The following is a 19,084-nucleotide window of genomic DNA, read 5'->3' as shown; positions in this document are numbered from 1 at the left end:
TACTTAAAAGCATGACATTTGGTCTCTTGATAATCAATATTGTGCTTTATGGAAAGGTTTTAAAGGTATACTGAAGGATGAAGAACTTAACACAACTTAATTTATATGTTATTCCTCTTGCCCTTATTAATAAGTGAGGAAAATAAATGTTGGGGAACATACAAAAAGTACTGACACAATTATACCTCTTTCCTTTCTATGGACCAGGTTAGTTCATGCCATTTGCATTTCCAAAGTACTGATGTACATGTTCATACCTAAACTCACTTCATATGCTTCCAAATCCTTAGGACAACATTCCATTTAGATACACCAAGAAAAATCTGGAGTGATTCCATTGACCTAAATATAATTACTTGGAGCAGAATTAAAGGCACAGACACATAATTTAAGGCCCATGTGTCTGGAATAACAAGGAGAGATCAAAATCTCAGCTTTCAATATTAAGTTAAATGTTTCTAGACCTTAAAACTAGGCACATTTGTAGAGAGAATAACTCTGTTAGATCCACTATTATATGTTGAAGAAAAGAAGTCAAATTTTGAGCTCACAGAACCTTTTTCAGATCTTCCCCTGAAACTGCAATGTGAGTTGCAATCAAAAGTTTCAGACAGTGACCAAGCACTGTAGATATCTAACCCAAGATATCTTCTTTGCCTTCATTCTAACACTTTAATTACAGCAAAAGACATTGACCTCATTTTGCAGCAGGACTGTACCAACAGTGTTTTCTTGGGCTGTTTGTGTTTTCTCACCAACTCACCTTCTAATATTAAGTTTGACTAAGTACAAAAAAAATTTACTATTAGTAATTTCAAGCTGAGACAGGACTGTCACAATTGATGGCTTTTTCAGAGAGAGAAAGAGTATGTTTTGGCATGCAGAATGGTTGCCTGCAAGTGTTACAGCTGCTGATTCTCAAGTTTGGATGGACAATGTTTGATATGCACAAAACTGTTCTAGTCCCTAGTCTGATGAGCACTCCTAGCTGGATAAGTGTGTCTCTGACATAATATCACTCCATCAAAAATTGATTTGATTCCACATCTAAATAAGAGTTAAAAATATAATATAGTTTTGTTTTGAACCACAAATGCAAGGGTTCTTCTCTAGTTTGTATACAATACACTCCAACAGGGTGATTCAGCACTTCATCACACTAAATGTCTCTAAAATAAAAAAGTATATGCTTGTTGTAAGATTTCAGAGAAAAGCACAGTTCCTTTTCACTGTATGTGGCAATTTGCTGAATAATATATCATTTTGTCAACTGTTATATAGCAATCAATAAAATACCCTGTGGTGCTACCTGTACACAAGAGACAAGAATGAAGATTGTTATGGAAACAGACTCTTACTAAATTGTTTGACTTGCTTGAAATAAAAATCTCAATTCTATACTTGCATTTTTACAGGCAGGGGTTGTTTTTCTTTTCAACCTAGTCGTAGTTGTAATTCATCCAGTTCAATCTGAGTGAAATTCATCACTTCTGCAAAGCTAGTATGAAGATCTTGTGCTTCTGAAACTCCAGATTTATCAAGAAAGCAGACCTACTTTTTGTTATCTTAGTCATCTAAACTTTCTAGTCTGCACCAGAAGTCAAACTGACATTTACCAGAAGTAAAAATTATAGTTGTCTTCTTTGAGTCCTTGATTTTGATTTTTCCACAAATATGTGTAAACACACACGTGTGTGAAATCTGTTCTCCCTTTTTTATCGTGTTCTACAAACATTTAAGCAATCAAGCTTTACTGGCTCATGTTTATAGAAAATAAATTTCAAGGTTGGACAGATAAGTGGTTTTGAAAAATTAATTTAAAATCTGCACAAGAAGTAAGCATGCTAGAATTGCAAATGATTAGAAAACATCCTTCATCTCATTATCTAGAATTCCTAAAAATATACTTTTCCCCAGTAGATTTATAAGCAAAATATTCTAAAGATTTTGCCTAAAAATTATAGAATGTTCTCTTCTTTCTAACTCTTCACCTAAGAACAGTGTGGTATTTTGGAGAATAATATTTTTGTTTTGAAACACAAGGTTGGGCATGGCTCTCTTAATCTTTCCAAGGCTTTTTTTTTTCTCCTCTTCTCCAGACTCTTGATAAAATGATGAATATTTCCTAGCTCAGTAGAGCACTTATATGACTCTTCTTTACAGCTAGAACGGTATGACAAAAAAAAAAAAGTTTGCATCTTCTACCTTGTAAACGTCTTTAAAGCCCTACTAATTTGTCTAATCTTCATGTTTCTAGTCCCACAAGTTTCCAAAACAGCATATTTCATCAGTGCAGAGAAATTAAAGCATGTAACTCAAGTCGTAGAACCTGCCTTTGCATGCTGCAGCTATGGGTGTTAAAGTTCCTCGGAAGGTGCACGTTAGTTTCTTGTATTTAATTTCAAAGGTGATTTCACTAATATGCAAAGTTGCATCATTCTTTTTCATGCAAGGAGAAATGTAATAGCTTGTTATCACTTGTTTAAATACTAGTGTCTAACTAGGTACAGGCAAAATGGTCAACTAATATTTGTTCTGCTGTGTCTCAGTCCTTTTATAAAAGTTTGTCAAGCCAGCACAGTAGATTAATAGTTACCTAAAAGCTGATCCTGACAAACCAGATCATTCTGTAAAAATAAGAGGTAAAAAAGGGGATAAAGAAACAGATTTGTTGTTTCAAGCACCGGCTGTGTATTTTAAGTAATGTAAACATATTATTAAACAATCATCCAAATTTTTTGAGTTTGAGTCAGTCTTGAGTTTAAAACTGCTTCATAAGAAATAAGGGCTACTGTACCTTTCCCAATTTGCTTACACCTCTAAGACTGACATTTAAGGCAATCAGTATATGTTAAGTCTGGATGAAATGTAGCGTAAGAACCTTGACTGAGATGATTATTTCGTATGATTGAGATGGCAACAAGAACTAATTAGAAAATGGTCATATTTAATAATAAAAAAAGAACTTCATATTTCAAAGCTCCTTAAAAAAAATGGGCTTGATTCCTCAAGAAAAATACAGGACATCCTTTAGTCAAGCTAATACAAAGCACAGTAATTAATCCTCTTACTAGATAAGAGTAACTGGTCTTTTTGCTTTACTGGATTCCATGCGAACCTGAAATAGTGAGGTGGGTGGGCTTTTCTGTAGGTCTTGAATCTAAAAACTGAGTTCACGCCTCTAGGTCACATCTACAGAAACAATACGAATTCTTTGATATCTTATGACCAACAAGCTAAAATTTGCTTAGGTAAGATTAAATCCCACACGATACATCGGTCCCATTTCTCACTTCTCTTACGTCTTTATACTTTTATTGATACCTTTTTTTTTCCCTTTTGAAAACAGGAATAAGAAGTCAGAGCTGAATCTTGGTTAAAAGAGCTTCATTTTGAATAAACTGAAAAAGCACTGGACTTTGGCTTAGCAGACTGAAAGATTTCTTTTCTTTACCATATGTTTATGACACTGATGAGACTGTTTTTAATTATTCCTAGTAATAAATCTTTTCCTTTCTGCTCCGAAGGTTCATCATTCTAAATATGAGCACCATAAAAGTGCTAGCAAAGCCACCATATTAACATAATCTTAGTTTTCAGTGTTAAATCATAGAAACAAAAAGGGCATATTTAAAAGTTCTGAGTATGCGTGTGTGTATAGATGTGTTTGCAATTATTCAACACAGGCTGAAACAAAAGCCTGGATGTGAATTCTAGTCTGAGCTTAACAGGATGAACGGGTTGCTAGCATTGTTATTATTGCTTGTCTTGTGATGGTACCAAAAGCTTTAGCTAGGATCAGTATACCAAAATAATTATTACCAGTCACATAGGGGAGTTGGATCTATGCTTAGAACTTTGTCTTTATTTACATTTGTCTCTATTGACGTTACTCTGTCAGATTTGAGTCAAATCAATATTAGCCACTCTGAAAAGTCCACCAATGAAGGTAGTATTGATGTAGCTATATTTTTACAGTGTCTTTGTTCAGCTTATTCCAAAATCTCAGTTTTTCAAAAGTAAGATAAAAAGTGGATTTGCCTAGAATACAAGGTAATTTGTATTTGCCTGGACAATTACTGTGATTTTAGTAGTGAATTACTGAGGAAGAAAACAGGGGGAAAAAAAAGAAAAGTAGATCTTGTTTGTTTGTTTGTTTTAGTAACATATTACATGCTATAAACAAAAAATAGAAAATATGATTATACTGTATTCAGGTCAAAGTAACAATTTCTGTGAACACCCAGTTTGGAGGATTTTAAATGTCTACCACCAAATAGCTTGCTATGTTCAAAGAGCATCTGTTGTTGTTGCTTGCATGTTCTCTAATAAAACATTTCAAACTATTGTGTGTGCTTAGGGCCTAGAAAATTGTTATTGATTTTTTCTGAAAAGTGATAGAGTTTTGGTTGATCAGAAGTTTGGTGATATTGCACATCTCTTAATCTTGTTTACACTCTCGTTTTCCACTTCAAAAGGCAAGTACAATACTCAATCATTTTGTCAAATACTGGTGTCAAATCTCTGGCCTTTCCATTATGTATGTGGCTCGAAAGACCTGTATTCTAAGTCTTCACCCTTTATATCTCAAAGAACTTTGGTTCTTCAGACTTTTCGCTGATCATTTGGTATCCTCTGGCAGAGAAAGCATGTTGGGGCAGAGAAAGGAGGGGACGTTGACCTGTGAAATTACAGTATCCTTTTGCATATTGTCTATAAGGAATAATAGCAATTTTCCTGGAAGTCGGGAGGGAAGGAACATAGGTTGTAGAAAAATAATTTGGATGAGTACTAGAAAGCAAAGTTATGTGCCTATATCTGGAATACTAGCCACAGATGCAGTCTCCAAAAATATTTCCCGATTTAGCAATGGAAACATTAAGTTGTCTAATTATTATCTGACACGTGGTTCAAAAAACATGGTTGAAGTATTTAGCCTAATGATACACAAAGCAAGAAAAAGAAAGTGTCATCTAAAATAGAAGAAATAAACTGTATGGAGGAATTTCCTGGGCATCTCGCAGATGCCCAGAAATGTTGAATTTAGAGAGGAAAAACCTGATACAACCACAGAGGAGGTAGGAACAAGAATCTTGTGTTTATACAGAGCTGACCACAGGAGATAAAAATGTGAAAAAAAGGGAAGCTAGCACTGTTTTACTACTTCATTAGGAAAAAAGAATGCAAACAGATACAGTATTATTGGTACATAAACAGCAAAGTTGTCTGATGAGTGATGTGATTCTGGAGAGAGTGACTGTGCTTACTTACACGTACATATAATTCACTTGAAAACAAGAAATAGGAGAGGTAATGGATACTTGTATAAGCTTTTAAGGATCTGCTTTAAGCCTTGGTGACCAGCAAGCAATAGAACAGCATTAAATATATTACATGATGATATTAGACTTCCACTAATTTTTTGGTTACACATAACAGCAATGCAGTAAATGACTTTTAAAAACATTTTTGTCTGTAAATGTACATGAATAAAAGTTTATAAACAGGAATAATCTATTTTCTTACACAATCTGGTGTAGTTGGAGAAAAAACAGGTAAGAGCTTGAGCATACACTTTAGGTCTTGAGTTATAATCTTAATCATGGCTCTAACAAGACTATTCTTACGATGTTCAGATAAAGTGTGCTTGATCTTTTTTCTCTCCTTCATCTGTTTATTGGAAGCCATCATAATTTTTACTTTTTTTCCCCCTAGAACTGTACCTGTATTCTGGGAACAAACAGTAGAAAGTCTGGAAATTGCACGTTGGAATTCTTGTCTTTATCCTTGCTGTGAAATTGTTTCTCCTTGCTGTGAAGTTGCATCTTTCAATGTCAGTTGAAAATACCTACGTCAGTAGAAATGTGTTGCTGTGCCCTACTTTTATCTAGTTCTTGCCTCATCCTCGGTTGCCTTTGCCCTTTCTTCATTGTTGGTATTTTTCCAGGGAGCCCAACATCTGAGTTCTGTCCATGCAAACACCTTTGCATAGCTATGCTGAGTAGTTCCACAAAGAGGATTAGTATTTGCAAGAACCTGAACTGGGAATAAAGTTGCAAAACACATACTGCCCTCCATATTCTCCACAGAACAGAACTTCAGTTCTTCTTGGGAGGAGGCCTTTTGCTCCCCGCTTCCAGTGAGAAACACATATCTGCTTCTCTGTCTTTGGCTGGAGGTTCCCATATTGTCGTACCTTGCATGTACTATGCAGGCCACCAATATCACTTCTTTTATTACTATAGGGACCCTACTGCCACTGTCCTTGCTGTCCCTTTGTCTGATATGAAGGGGTCTGCTTTTCTGTGTAATTCCAAAGGAAATGCATCTCTCAGTTCAAAATCTTTTATCTTCAAGGACATAAGTGAATGGTTCTTTCCAGCTGACCAGATTCTTCTAGCCTCTAGGCTTACAGGACCTCAGTTCAGGAAACTCCAGCTGAAGTCCAACTGCCCAATTTTAGATTAGCTCCTGAGACGTTCCATAATATTCTTATTAAGCATTGTTGGTTTTATTGCTGCCATAACTACTCATATTATTATCTAAAAGAAGAAATAATGAGCCATCTTTCCCTCTGTTTTTAATATCACAGCTTTTAATGGAGCATGCTGTGCACATGAAAAATGAAGAGGAGGAAGGCAGGGGTATCATTCAAAGTGGCTGCTGAAGTATATAAATATTCATTATGTCATTCTGTCACGCTTGCTGGGTGTGCCTCTTAGAGTGGAGCATCATAACTGACTGGCTGGGGACAAACATTTATGACACTGACCAAGAATGTGGAGGATGCCCTGATTGTGCTGGTATCTGAAATGGTTTCCATGGCAGTAGTCAAAACAGGAGACAGCGTCCTGGTGAGGTTGGCATACGAGCCAGTTTCTATGGTATTGGCTAAAAAAAGCATGATACTTAGATTTACTTGGATATTTGTGGTGTTTTTCTGAGGCACTAATCAGGAGGAAGTGATGCCTTGGGCTGGCAAAGTGTTTTTTGTGGCTTTATCCGTAGATGGAGATTATGAGCAGGTTGAAGGTGTAGAAAATGGAGAAAGTGCAAGATCATTGGCTAAACTCAGGTCAAGAGAGCAAATGTTTTTGTGACATGGATGCAGTTAGGTGTATTTTCAAGCTAGTTTCTGTGGTACTTGATGAGGTGGGGCTAATGGAGGCTGGAGGATGGGCTATGGCAGTTCCTTGGTCAGGCTGGCATATAGGTGGGACTACTGAGAACAGGTATGCTTTCTGGCAGTGCAGGGCATGATGCCACATTTGACTGTTAAGTGAGGGTGCTTTTTTTTTTCTTCTTCTTACAGGCCAAATTAGAGTGGATGAGTCTTAATACAAATCAATGTGTAAAGTTTTAGTGCAGTTTAGCAAGGGATGCCTTGGGCCGGCTAAAGCATGAGGGGATTTTTGAAGTGTGGGCTAAAACAGAAGGCAGTACTTGGACCAAGTGGCTTGTGGTTTCTGTTACTCTAAGTTGGGTGGCAATTTTCGTGTGAGGCAGCCACCCAAAGCGGAATGTGCCACTGACAGGAAGGAGCTTTCACATCTGGTCTGTGTGTGAGATTGTTTTTGTGGTCCTGGCTAGGACCAGAGTGGATGCTTATGCAAAACAACTTGTGGGGTGGCCTCTGATGCACGCCGGCAGTACCAGTTTGAACTGGCAGGCAAGACACTGTGCAGGCAAGGTGGAAGATGGGCCAAACCCGCAGGTCACCGTCCATCTGTGGCACTTGGTAAGGCAGGTCAAGGCTGAGATGAGGTTGGTTGTGTGCCCGGGGTGAGGCTGGGTGGAGCTGGAGATGCCCCAGGCAGGTGGGGCTGGGGAAGCCGGTGGCAGCCCAGGGCCTGGGGGCGCCGGTGGAGCAGTTGTTCAGCAGCGAGGCCGCCCCAGACCCGGCCCCCCGCCCCTGAGGGGAGGCTGGCGCGGACGGGGCGCGAGCCCGCCGCGGCGCGGGGGGCGGGGCGGGGCAGCCGGGAGGAGGGCAGGAGCCAATCGGGAGCGGCCGGCGCCGGTCGCCAATACTCGGTGGCGACCGTTGGTGCGGGTGGGGAGGGGGAGCGGCGAGGAGCGCGGCCAATGGGAGGCCGCGGCCGCGGTGCGCGCGGGCCCGGGGTGGGGAGGTCGAAGGAGGGTGCGGCGCGGCCAATGGCAGCGGCGCGCGCGCTCGGGCCCGGAGGGGAGGGCGCCGCGCGGCCAATGGGAAGCGGCGCGCGGCGCGCGCGCAGAGCGGGGAGGCGCGGGGGGAGGGGGCGCCGTGCGCGGCAGGCAGGGGGCAGGGGCGCAGGCCCGGCCCCTTCCCCGCCGCAGTGAGTAGTGAGCGGGCGGCCATGTTGTGCGGGGGGGAGGGGAGGAAGGAGTTGAGAGGAGACGGGAGCGACTCTCTCACACACACGGCACAAGATGGCCGGGGAAGCAGCCGCAGCCGGGCTCTCGGGCACCTTCGCCGCCGCTCGGAGCGGGGAGGTCCGGGGAGCGCCCCGGGTGCCGGGCTCGGGGGCCACGTCGGGCCCAGCACTCTGGGGGCTTCGGGGCGACAGAGTGCGAGCGAGCCGTGCCGCGCGGGGCTGCCGACGGGCGAAGGGCAATGGCGCCGGGCTGCGGAGCGCTGCCCGCGCCGCTCCCGCGCCGGGCGGGCGCGGAGCCGTCCTCCGCCGCGGGCAGGGCGAGGAGGGGAGCAGCGCCCCGCTCTCGGGGCCCCCATTGCCTGCCGGCGGGCTGCTCTTTGCCGGGTAAGTGCCTGAGTCTCCTCGCTTCTCATTGTCCTTTGTCCTTGGGAGGAAAAACAAAATGTCCTTGGAGCCGGGAGGGGGAGGGGGCGCCTGCCTCTCCCGCGCCCCCCTCCGCTCCCCGCGGGTGCCTGGGGGCCCCCGTTCCTCGCCGTGGCCCCTCTGGGGTGCGGGGGGCGCCGCGCTGTTCGGGGAGGGAGAGGTCGGCGGAGGGGAGCCGCGGAGGGAGCCCGACTTGGCGACCTCCCCGCTGACACCGAGCCGCGCTCGGTCCGCAGAGCGCTCCCCCCCCCGCCCCGGCTCATGCAGCACCGAGGGGGCTCCGCGCACCCTACTCCCCCAATGCAGCACGGAGGATGGGGGCAGCTGCAGGCGGGCTCCCCAATGCAGCAGTGAGAAGGGGGAGCTGCAGACCTGCTCCCCTCCAGTGCAGCGTGAAAGGGGGGCATCTGCAAACCAGCTTATAACTCCAATGCAGCAGTAAAGGGGGGGGGGGGGGTGTTGAAGGCTGTACTACATCATCAGTTAAATGTTTACCCCTAAGCCCGTATCTGTTTAAAGAGCATTTGTTGCCCATTGCTGCTCAAGTGGGGATATGTTTTCGTAGTTTGTAAGAACAAAGACGCCATGTCCTTTTCTCTAAAAAAATAAAACTTGGTGTTTTTTTGTGGGGTGTTGGCTTTTAACTCTTTCCAAACCAGTAAGAAAAAACAGGCTGCGGATGCGACAGCTCAGTACTTTACCTAAATAATAGATTAAAAAATCTACTTCACTTGAAAAACAGTAGTTCAAGAGTAGAACTTTAAAGAGAACTCTGAGAATTATGTACAATATGATTTTGCGATTAAAATGGCAATACAAGAACTTGCAAGTTTTTTAAAAAAACAAACTCGGTCATGCCAAGTCTACAGTTTAAAGTTAGCAAAATACTGCAGTTGTCATTTAGACTATACTACAAGAAGAAAAGATAGTTACTTAAATATGAATTACATGATATGGAAACTAATGGATTTGTGTGTGACCTATTAAAGCCTTTTAAAAAGCATTTTTTGGGTGTCAGTTGTGATTTTAGTATTCAGTTTATGTATTTTTCAGGGAGCTTGCAGTCATTTCTATTTGTATAGCATTTTTATCGTTGTTTGCTGGTTAATAATTTAGAAGTTGTACAACACGTATTGGAAGACTTTCTAAAAATGAAAGTTTAAATGGAACGCCTGATGTTTGTTTTGCATTGGCTCGCATTCAACAATTACTAGTTTAGGGGTAAAATTCAAATTCCAAATATTTATTTTAAAAGTCACTGTAGCATATCGGGAGGTAAATATAAAGTAATGAACTTTCTATTTAATTGGAGATTATGTATAGCCGTATTTGTTGCATTTCTCTGGTGTAGACTTGTACCAGATTATAAAACTCCGTGCAGGTTTTAAATATCAGAATTGGAGGTAAATCTACATTTTTCATTACAACAGTGAAAGTTGGCTTTTCTAGAAATATATTAAGTGTAAGCTTGAGCAACCATTGTAGATCTATCACCTTTATGCAAAGTGTTCGGCATCTTCGTTTTAGATTTGAATTAAAATGATTTTATAACCTGAGCAGTAGTTCTGCAGTGTAGAGCAGGTTCTGACATACATAGTTTGCTGAAAAGAAAGTTCTAGCTCTAGGTGGGTGTCATATTTTTTTTTTTAAAGTATATTAGGGAGTAAATTTTTTAAATAGCTTTGGCTTGTTTCAGCTCCTGAATCTAAAACAGCAGTTAAATGTTGCTGAAAATAAATTGCTCTTAATTCTGAATATATTCTATTTAAAGGTTCTGCATTTATATATATGTTAGTAGGTACTGGAATTTTAATTTATATTGGGATAACCTTTAATATAAAAATAGTTTTAAAATTATCTACATATTTATAGAATGATTTCATACTTCTTTTAGAGCATGAAATTGTGGTGATAGTTACAACTGCTGCAAAATTAAATATGTTAAGCCTTTTCACAAAGAGCAAAAAAAGTTGGCTAAAGGTAATGCAAATATGCTATTCCTTGTGTTAAAGAGCATAGTTTAGGATCTGATTAAAGGTCAAAGATGCCGAAGGTTTTAAAACTGCATTCTAAAGGGCAAAAAAGATATTTGGGGAGATCAAGTAACTTGTGACTTAAAATTCACAGAAGCCGATGACAGAAGCCATTTTAAAAGTACTTTGCTATCGCTGGAGGTATTATTTAATTTTGCATAGCCTACTCCTAAAGACTTTAATATGAAAAAAATACAAGGACTAAGGGATATTGTGTGATAAAGAAGTTACCCTTGAAAACAACTTAAATTGGCTAGATACTTGATCTTGTGGTCATTCAAAATTAAAGTAGTGAGAGATGGAAAAGCAGATCACAGCTATACATACAAAAATACAGATCATGCATGTTGTATGTCAGTCACTCTTCATCTCCAGTGTTTTTCTTCAGCCAAATATGTACAACCATCTATACTTTTATTTTTAGAGCTGAGTACCAAAGATATGGTTACTGCTGTCCCAAGTTTTTCCTAACTCGATAATTACCTAAAGATGAACAAAATTCAAGCATCTGACTTACTCTGCTGTTTTCAAGCTAAATGCCTAAAATGTGCATACTTTTTTTCCTTTTTTTTAGGTAGAATTCTGTGAATAATACCTTATTTCCTGACTGGCTTCCTGAAGAATCGTACCAGAAGAATCGTACATACCTTGCTTTCTTAGGTGAGAGTGGTTATTATAACTTGTGGCAGTATGTTCATGTCCATGTTTATTTTTTGATCTTGGGGTTTGCTTTTTTGCTGCTGTGCAGACAGAAAAAAACTTAACATTTTTAAATTGGAAGAGACACATTTTATAAAATTACCTTTTTTTTAAAGCCATTTGTGTGGTTTTTTTACAGATGTTGACAGCCTTATAAAAACTAATGTGACGTTTATGCTGCTACTTTTGTATCAATTTTACTTTTTTAAGGTTATTTAAAAAGTGGATTAGTGTATATACATTTGCCTTGCATTTGGTGCGAAATTGCTGTACATTCACATAAACCAAAATGTTTCATTTGCCTCTTTTCACAAATGAAAACATGCATTGAACTTTATAAATTGTTTATATTTAGTACTTAATGAGTTTTTAATGTTAACACTTGGGCATATTGTGGAGTTTATATGTGACAGTAAAACTCTAGACTCAGATGTATATGCATAAGAAGCTTTTGGGGGCCTTTTTCTCCTTCTGGAGACCTGAATGCTAATACTTGGCAAATAAGGCATTACTTTCATTTGTACTGTAAGTAAGATTTTTATCAATCATAAGACATCTTACATGTTTTCAAAAAAGTTTATTTTAGTTAGTAGCACTGCAGGTAGAATCTCTATGTACCTTTGTTCTCTGAAACTTTTTTCCTTTAAAGGCTGGCGCTGGATGTTGTTGATAAGTTACTTCTGAAGAATCAGATGGCTGATCGAGTAAAAGACCATGATCAGAATTCTGTGCTGTGCGTATCAGGTATGTTTGTTTAGATTTTGTTATCCTAGGAGGCATATTTGAGCAAAGTAAACATTGCACATTTAAACTACAAATTATTTTTTAACCTTGTTGAATTTTCTTTAAGCCTTAGCGTATTTGAAAACTTTTAGTATGTACTAAATACAGTAATGCTAATGTGCCTTTACACGTCTTAGGATTTTATGGTTGCTCATAAGTAAAACATACCATTTTAAGTATTTGAAATAACCCTACCACACAGTGTAAAAATAAAGGTGTGTTTATTAGGATTGCCATCCTACTAAGCATGTACAGTCTAATCAAACATTAGAAATAAATTTTCCTCAATTCAAGTCATTGGTTCAAAATATTGACTAAGTGACTTCCATAAGCTTTTCCTTTGTATTTTTACGTTAAACTGAAAACTCTTTTCTACCTAAATTTTACTCTTTAAAAAAAACCCAAACCCACACCTAGTCAGTATGAAATATCTTGCTGTCTGTCTTGCAGTACAAACAAATCAGCTTTCTGTTGTCTTTTGTCTTTTTTTTTTTTTTTTTTCCTTCTCTCGAGGCTTACTTTAGTGTTCTGTATTTAAGCAGACTTACAGGTTACATTTGAGTCATACTTTCATCACCATGTAATTAAAAGTTGGAAATCTTGTCTGTTTGTCTTAACTGGTTCCTTTTCGCAGGTTACCATGCTAATGTACTTCAAAATAAATTCAGGACATAAAAGTTTAAGGCATCTTGATGGAGACAAGAGTATAACGATTCTCAAGAATACTCTTGATAACTTTCTTCTGTAATTTATTTAGTTTATCATAACTTAAAAAAAAAAAAAACAGAACTTTTGATCCCCTACCTGAGTGTAGGTACTCTTTCTGGCTTTGGCTTCACATCTTCCTACGACAGAAGTCATAGACCTGTTTTGATTAAGCTTTTAAAAAACACATCTTTGGATTGTAACAAGCCTTTATCTGCAGTGAGTTACTTACTGTTAGAATGCAAGATAGAAAGCAGACAGTATTTACAAATAATAGACATGTAGCATATAGCATGGATGTCCTGCAACAAAACACAGCTAATGATGAATGAATGAGGTTGTTACGTACATTTTGGAACTTGGATTTGTAATCGTCTGATGTGAAATTTGAGAATTAGAATTCTGTATTAGAAGTGATTTGATATCTTTGAAAAGACCAGCAGAATGTGTTTGAGATCCCATACGATCCTTCAGTTTGGAGGGTCAGAATCACCAGATGTATTACAAAGTCTGTTATGATAAAGCCAAGAGTAGACTAATTCAAATAAAAGCATGTACTCAAACCCTGATAGTGATGGGACTAAATTTGTGAAATTCAAGATTTGTATTCCTAATGTTAAGTCCTTAAAGTTCTGAAATTACCAGTTCTAATTGACCTGCTCATTAAATATATATATATACATATATATGGTGCTCATGAGCTGAGTCATCTTGACTGAACTAAGTATTTTATGATGCATATGAAATGGAACACTTTGATCTTAATGGTCTTACCTGCTTCCTATGTCATCGTGACACTGTTTGTGCTGAACAGATACTATAATAAAAGCAATTTTAAATGTTCTTTGTTCCTTTTGTGTGCTTTTTAGAGCCTTTTCTTGTAGGAAGAACATCTTTTCATCTGCTAAATGGCTGCTTGCTCTTCAGGTTATGTAGACTTTGGTGGACTAGATGCACATTAATGCACCTAGCAAAAAGGGAGACTCAAAGGTTTAACTTTCTGATCACCCTACAGCATATTAATGTGACATAAAATCTGTAGGACTGATAACCTATGTGGAAAATCATTGGGGTGGTGATGCTTCATGTCATCTTTGCCCAAATAATTTATCCTGAGAAAGAATTCACTGTCAAGTAAATAGCTTTAGAGCAGCTGGCCTCACCTTGTGCTATAAAAAAGAGAGATGCTTTTCTGATTCTTAAAACTAGCAGTGCCAACTTCTAAGTGAAGGAGTCATGGACCTATGATGCAAGGCATATTTTCTGTGGAATGCATCGTTCTGTACTCATTTCTGAATTGGAGAATGAGTTGTCATAAATGTAAGGCCCAGCTCTAAGATTACTTGCAAAATCCATGTTTATTTTTAAGTATGGGATAGCTTTTTTTAATCGCATAGCTGCAAAAATTACTGCCAAGTAGCCTGAAAAAAAGATTTTAATTTGACCTATAAAAAATCAAATGTTAAACCAGAAGTTTAGATATTAACTTGAAAAGCTAAAATTGGTCAGCTGAAACTAGCATTTACTAGCTCCTTGTTTGTGGCTCTTGGCATAAGGTTCAGCATTTGTGATGCATTTTATAGTTCAGTAATAGATAAATGTGGTTTTGATATTATCATTTTATTACTTTGTCAATACTATTTTAACTTGGACACTAAAAATGCAATGGCATGTTTGAAAATGGTGGGGAAAATGATCACTGGTGTTCATATGCATGAAATGTAACAGGTTATTACTATCTTTGTACTGCTTTGACAAAATTCTTTTTTTGGTTCATCCATTCACTCCAGAGTAGAGAAGTTTTACTACTACTTAGCAATATAATTCTGACAAACATTAGATTTCTTTTTCAAAATTTTGCTGAGTTGAGACGAACACTCACTGATCATCTTAACAACTACTTCTTTTGGCAGAGGAAGCTGTTCCTCTGTGATGATGTAATATAATAATATATTAGGTATTCTCATTAAAGTTTCTGTGAAGTTATAATACCGGGATACTAAGTCTAAATTAAAAAAAACAGGAGCAAACTTGAACCTAGCTCAGGTATGCCCAGCTGTGCTTCCAAACACTAGAAATGGCTGAGAACTGTATGTTGAAAATCTTTCATCCATTAGCTTCACCTGGTCTTCATATATTGTAGTTTCTAACTCTCCTTTTCTTTTGAGTAAAGTGGTACATGTAGGAGAGAAGGGATGTAAGGGGCATGAGTAAACCTCTTTACCTGATTCATGTCTCAAGCTTTGTATATGTTCTATATGTATGACTGATAGATGGCTCCTGAATGATCAAAGTCCAGCAACCATGTTGTATTTCTGCTACAAAATGCCCAACCACCATTTTAAAGTACATCACTTTCCTTGCTTCCATTTAATAACTGTTGTTGGGTTGCATTTTAAAGGCATATTTTAAACCTGTAAATTTCATGTTCTTTTGGATAACTGACATGTTCATGCCAGTTTACTATCGTAAACTTTTATTTCGCCTTTCTGAAGGCGGCTTTTTCCGTTTTAATTATCTCATGTAAGTTAATGTCAACAAAGTAATTACCATTCTTTTCACAGCTTTGTCTTTGCACGTCTGAGTAACTATCAAATTAAAGAGTTTAGAAAATCATACAAGTATAATATCACTGAATATGTTAATTTTTACATATTTGAGGCTATATTTCTGTACATCAGCAGTTTCTGAGATTACAGGAGAAGCAGTTTGCTTATATGCTAGGTGGATAACTTGGACGGCTCATGATAGTGGGTTATTTAATGCAGATGAAATTTACAGTCAAAAAAGGAAGGGGTTTTGGTGAGTTGTTTTAGGTCTTATTTTAATCTTCTATTACTTGTGCTTGAGGTGATTTTGATTAAATGTTGATGTGACTCACCAATAAACACTTTCCAAGTTGAATTTTCAAATTTGGAGCTTGACCATATATTTATAATTATGGGCTTTAGAATAAATGACTTACGGCAATGCGTTAAACAGTTTTGTTGTGTCTAACTGGTATTATCTCTAAGCAAAATGACTATTTAATTTTTTTTTTTGGTGGAGTTCATATGAGTTATTTTCAGCATATTTTGTGTACTAGATGCCTGAGTGGTCTTTTCATCTGCTTTTTTGTTATTTGGTTTCCCAAGGGATTCAAATGCAGGGCTGGGTTTGGATTTTTGTGGTGTTTGCATAGGTTCTTTGATAACAGGTTGTTGAGTGGTATTTCATGTTCAAGTTTTTGATAAAAGTGTGTTCCATACCATGCTGTGATCTGTTGGGAATGTTTTCATTGGAGGGTAAAGGTTTTGTGCTAAACTCAGGCTAGCGTGCTGGTCTTCTAGATATTTAAGTTTTTTAAATTTCATTTTAATTCAAGTATTTTAATATATCGTTTTCCCTGCAGATGTGTTGAGGAGTTGATTTACTCAGTATAAACAAAATAACTGCTGTTGGTTGAAGCGCTGGTAAGTTGTTACTCCTAATAACATTTACTTTATAGCTTTTTAAAAAAAATATGGCTATAATGTGTAACTTGCTGAAGTTTTTGGCTGAATACATCGTGAAATTCCTTAAAAGTCTGTGTGCGCACATGTGCGTGTTCCTAAAAGGCTCGCTTCGAAGGACCACAGCAGTGTTCTTGCTGGGCTGCTAGGAAACAAAAGTTATACTTGGATAGTACTCTCAACCTGTCTTGCTTGAGAACAGCTTTCATATCTAGTTGTAGTACTCTGGTCGTCTTCTTCTGTGACTTGGCTCTATACTTTATGAGAACTACTAAATCATATATATTGCTTGTTCAGAAGGGTTTGGTATGCAAATATCTGTCACTGCAGAGAAGTACTACATACTTAAAATTTAGATAGCAAATGGTGTGGAAAGTCTCTTAGCAGCGTGAATTCGTTTCACAAGCATCTTGTGTTGTCTTTTTATGCTTTTGTCAGCATCAGAGAGGGTCTTTGAGCAGATAGTAACCTGTCTTCATAGAACTTTCTCTTCTGTGACTGTTCTCTGATATTTCAGTTTGTCTTGATTCGGTGTGTGTTAACTTTACAGAAGATGGTATGTAACACTGATACAGTTTGTCTTACTAAACTCCTAGCTTATATATCTCATTTAGGAATCATTCCCCGTATAGTCAAAATGCAAAGTAGGCAGGCTTGAGTGGCAAAATTCATTCAGTTCTACAGGATAAATATGGAGATAGGATTGTCCTGAGTTTCCTTTTCTAAAAGTAATTCAGTTTTGATAATCTTTTGCTGCCTCTAGCACATTCTGTGACTCTCTTGGGAGTTGTCCCTGGGAAGACTCAAGTTCTCTTGTCTTCCTATGTGTTTAAAATTCAGACTCCTTGATCCTACACCTTTAATTAGGGCATCCATTGCGTTTTGTATACATGAAGTGACTTTTTTCAGTGAAAGCTCTGTATTCCTGTAGAACTGTGCTTCAAAATATGTTTTTCTTTAAAAAAGACAGTTTCTTAGACAATCCTTTCAGTTTGATATGTAGCCTGATTGAGTAATGCCTTCCTTAGGCTTCAGACCGCTTGGAAAAAATGTTGGTCCAAGATTCACGTGTTCCATCATTTCAATCAATAGAAGTTAGTGCTTTTAACTGTTTTACAGCTATTATGGTAGTAGAGACCTCCAACAAACATGCTTAACTTGTAGTACAAAATGCCTTCTATGCTGCCTCAGGTGCTAGGAAAGCAGCTGCTCCCTGTTTGTAATTCAAAGTCCATTACTTTCTTCTGATTCACACACACAATATCAAGACTAATGTAGGGCTCTTTTTAAAAGGATAAAGGAGTGTACGTAGATAAGGTATAAACCATGCTAGAACGTGCTATCATAGCTTTGTACTGCTTTTTGTTGCTTTCCATTTTGAATCGGTGTATGAGTATCCAGTCTTCAAGCAAAACTGGAAATTACGAACTTTCAGGAATGAAGTTCTTGTTATTATGTGTACGTGTTCTCAGATTTGGCAGTCTTTGATTAGCATGGCTCATCCTTTCTCTTGTGTTCGAGAAGTTTTATTACTGTGCTCTTTTGGAGGTCTTGAGGTATTTTTTCCAGTGCAGTGTAGAACAGCCTATTTCTTACTACGTTACAAATAACCTTTACTCCTTCAAACTATTCCTCAAAACCCTTGCTATGCTATCCATTATAGGCCATTGTGTTGCCTTTCTTCCCTAATCCCCTTCCATAATCTCTGAACAATAGGAACTCATGTGACTGATTAATATGCTCCATTCTTGTATTATCTTTACCTGTTGTTTCCTACATCTTTTTGTGTGCTCTTTTCTCTCCTTGGATTGTAGATTAGCTGTGTCAGATTCAAGTTTCTTGAGCAGGAATTGATGACTTTTTGGTTACACATTCAGTAATTCTTCCATTCTTTTCTATTTTATGATCTTTACCTAAGAGATTGGGTGAATGTGAAACTCTGAATCCTCTTAGAGAGGAATAGTTGTCTTCAGAATGTCTGACTCCAAAATGCATTTGAAAAAACATCCGAATGTATGGGTCTTGAAAGATTCTAGTATTGACTTCTCTGGTTAACAGCATAGATCATGTTTAGTTGAAGTAGTGCTTTTTAACTATGAACTTTTGGGATGAGAAGGAGGAAATACTTGAAATCACCAGAAACTTTTTGAAGTTGGTGTATTTACTTGATGTGATGAAATTTACATGGAGATGTCTTAGTTTTGAGCCCAAGTCTTTAGGATTTAGAACTACTTGTTTGTGTTTTTTAAAACTCTGTCAGAAAGAGTGCATCTGTGAATAAAGTCCTTGGTCATACCTTACCTGAATTTAATTTCTAAATCTACAAAATCTGGTGAATACCCTTGCTTAGCTAAGAACACCTGATCTTTACATCAGCTGTTATGCCTTCTTTGCTGTGCTTAGTGAACACCCAGTAGCAGTGAAACTGGGTTTATGACTGCCCAGAATACTTGTCCATTTTTTAAAGTGCTAAGCAAAACCTGATTACTGACTTTTGACATCAATAAAGAACATAACTTAAACTAGAGGAAAAAGCAGGTATTAGATATCTCTCATTGAAAGTAAAATCTTAATTTAATAAAATTTGGGCAAACAAAAC

Source organism: Dromaius novaehollandiae, chromosome 10, assembly GCF_036370855.1.
Source record: "Dromaius novaehollandiae isolate bDroNov1 chromosome 10, bDroNov1.hap1, whole genome shotgun sequence".
NCBI lineage: Eukaryota > Metazoa > Chordata > Aves > Casuariiformes > Dromaiidae > Dromaius > Dromaius novaehollandiae.
The sequence above is the reverse complement of the archived record's forward strand: the minus strand, read 5'-3'. Positions refer to the sequence as shown.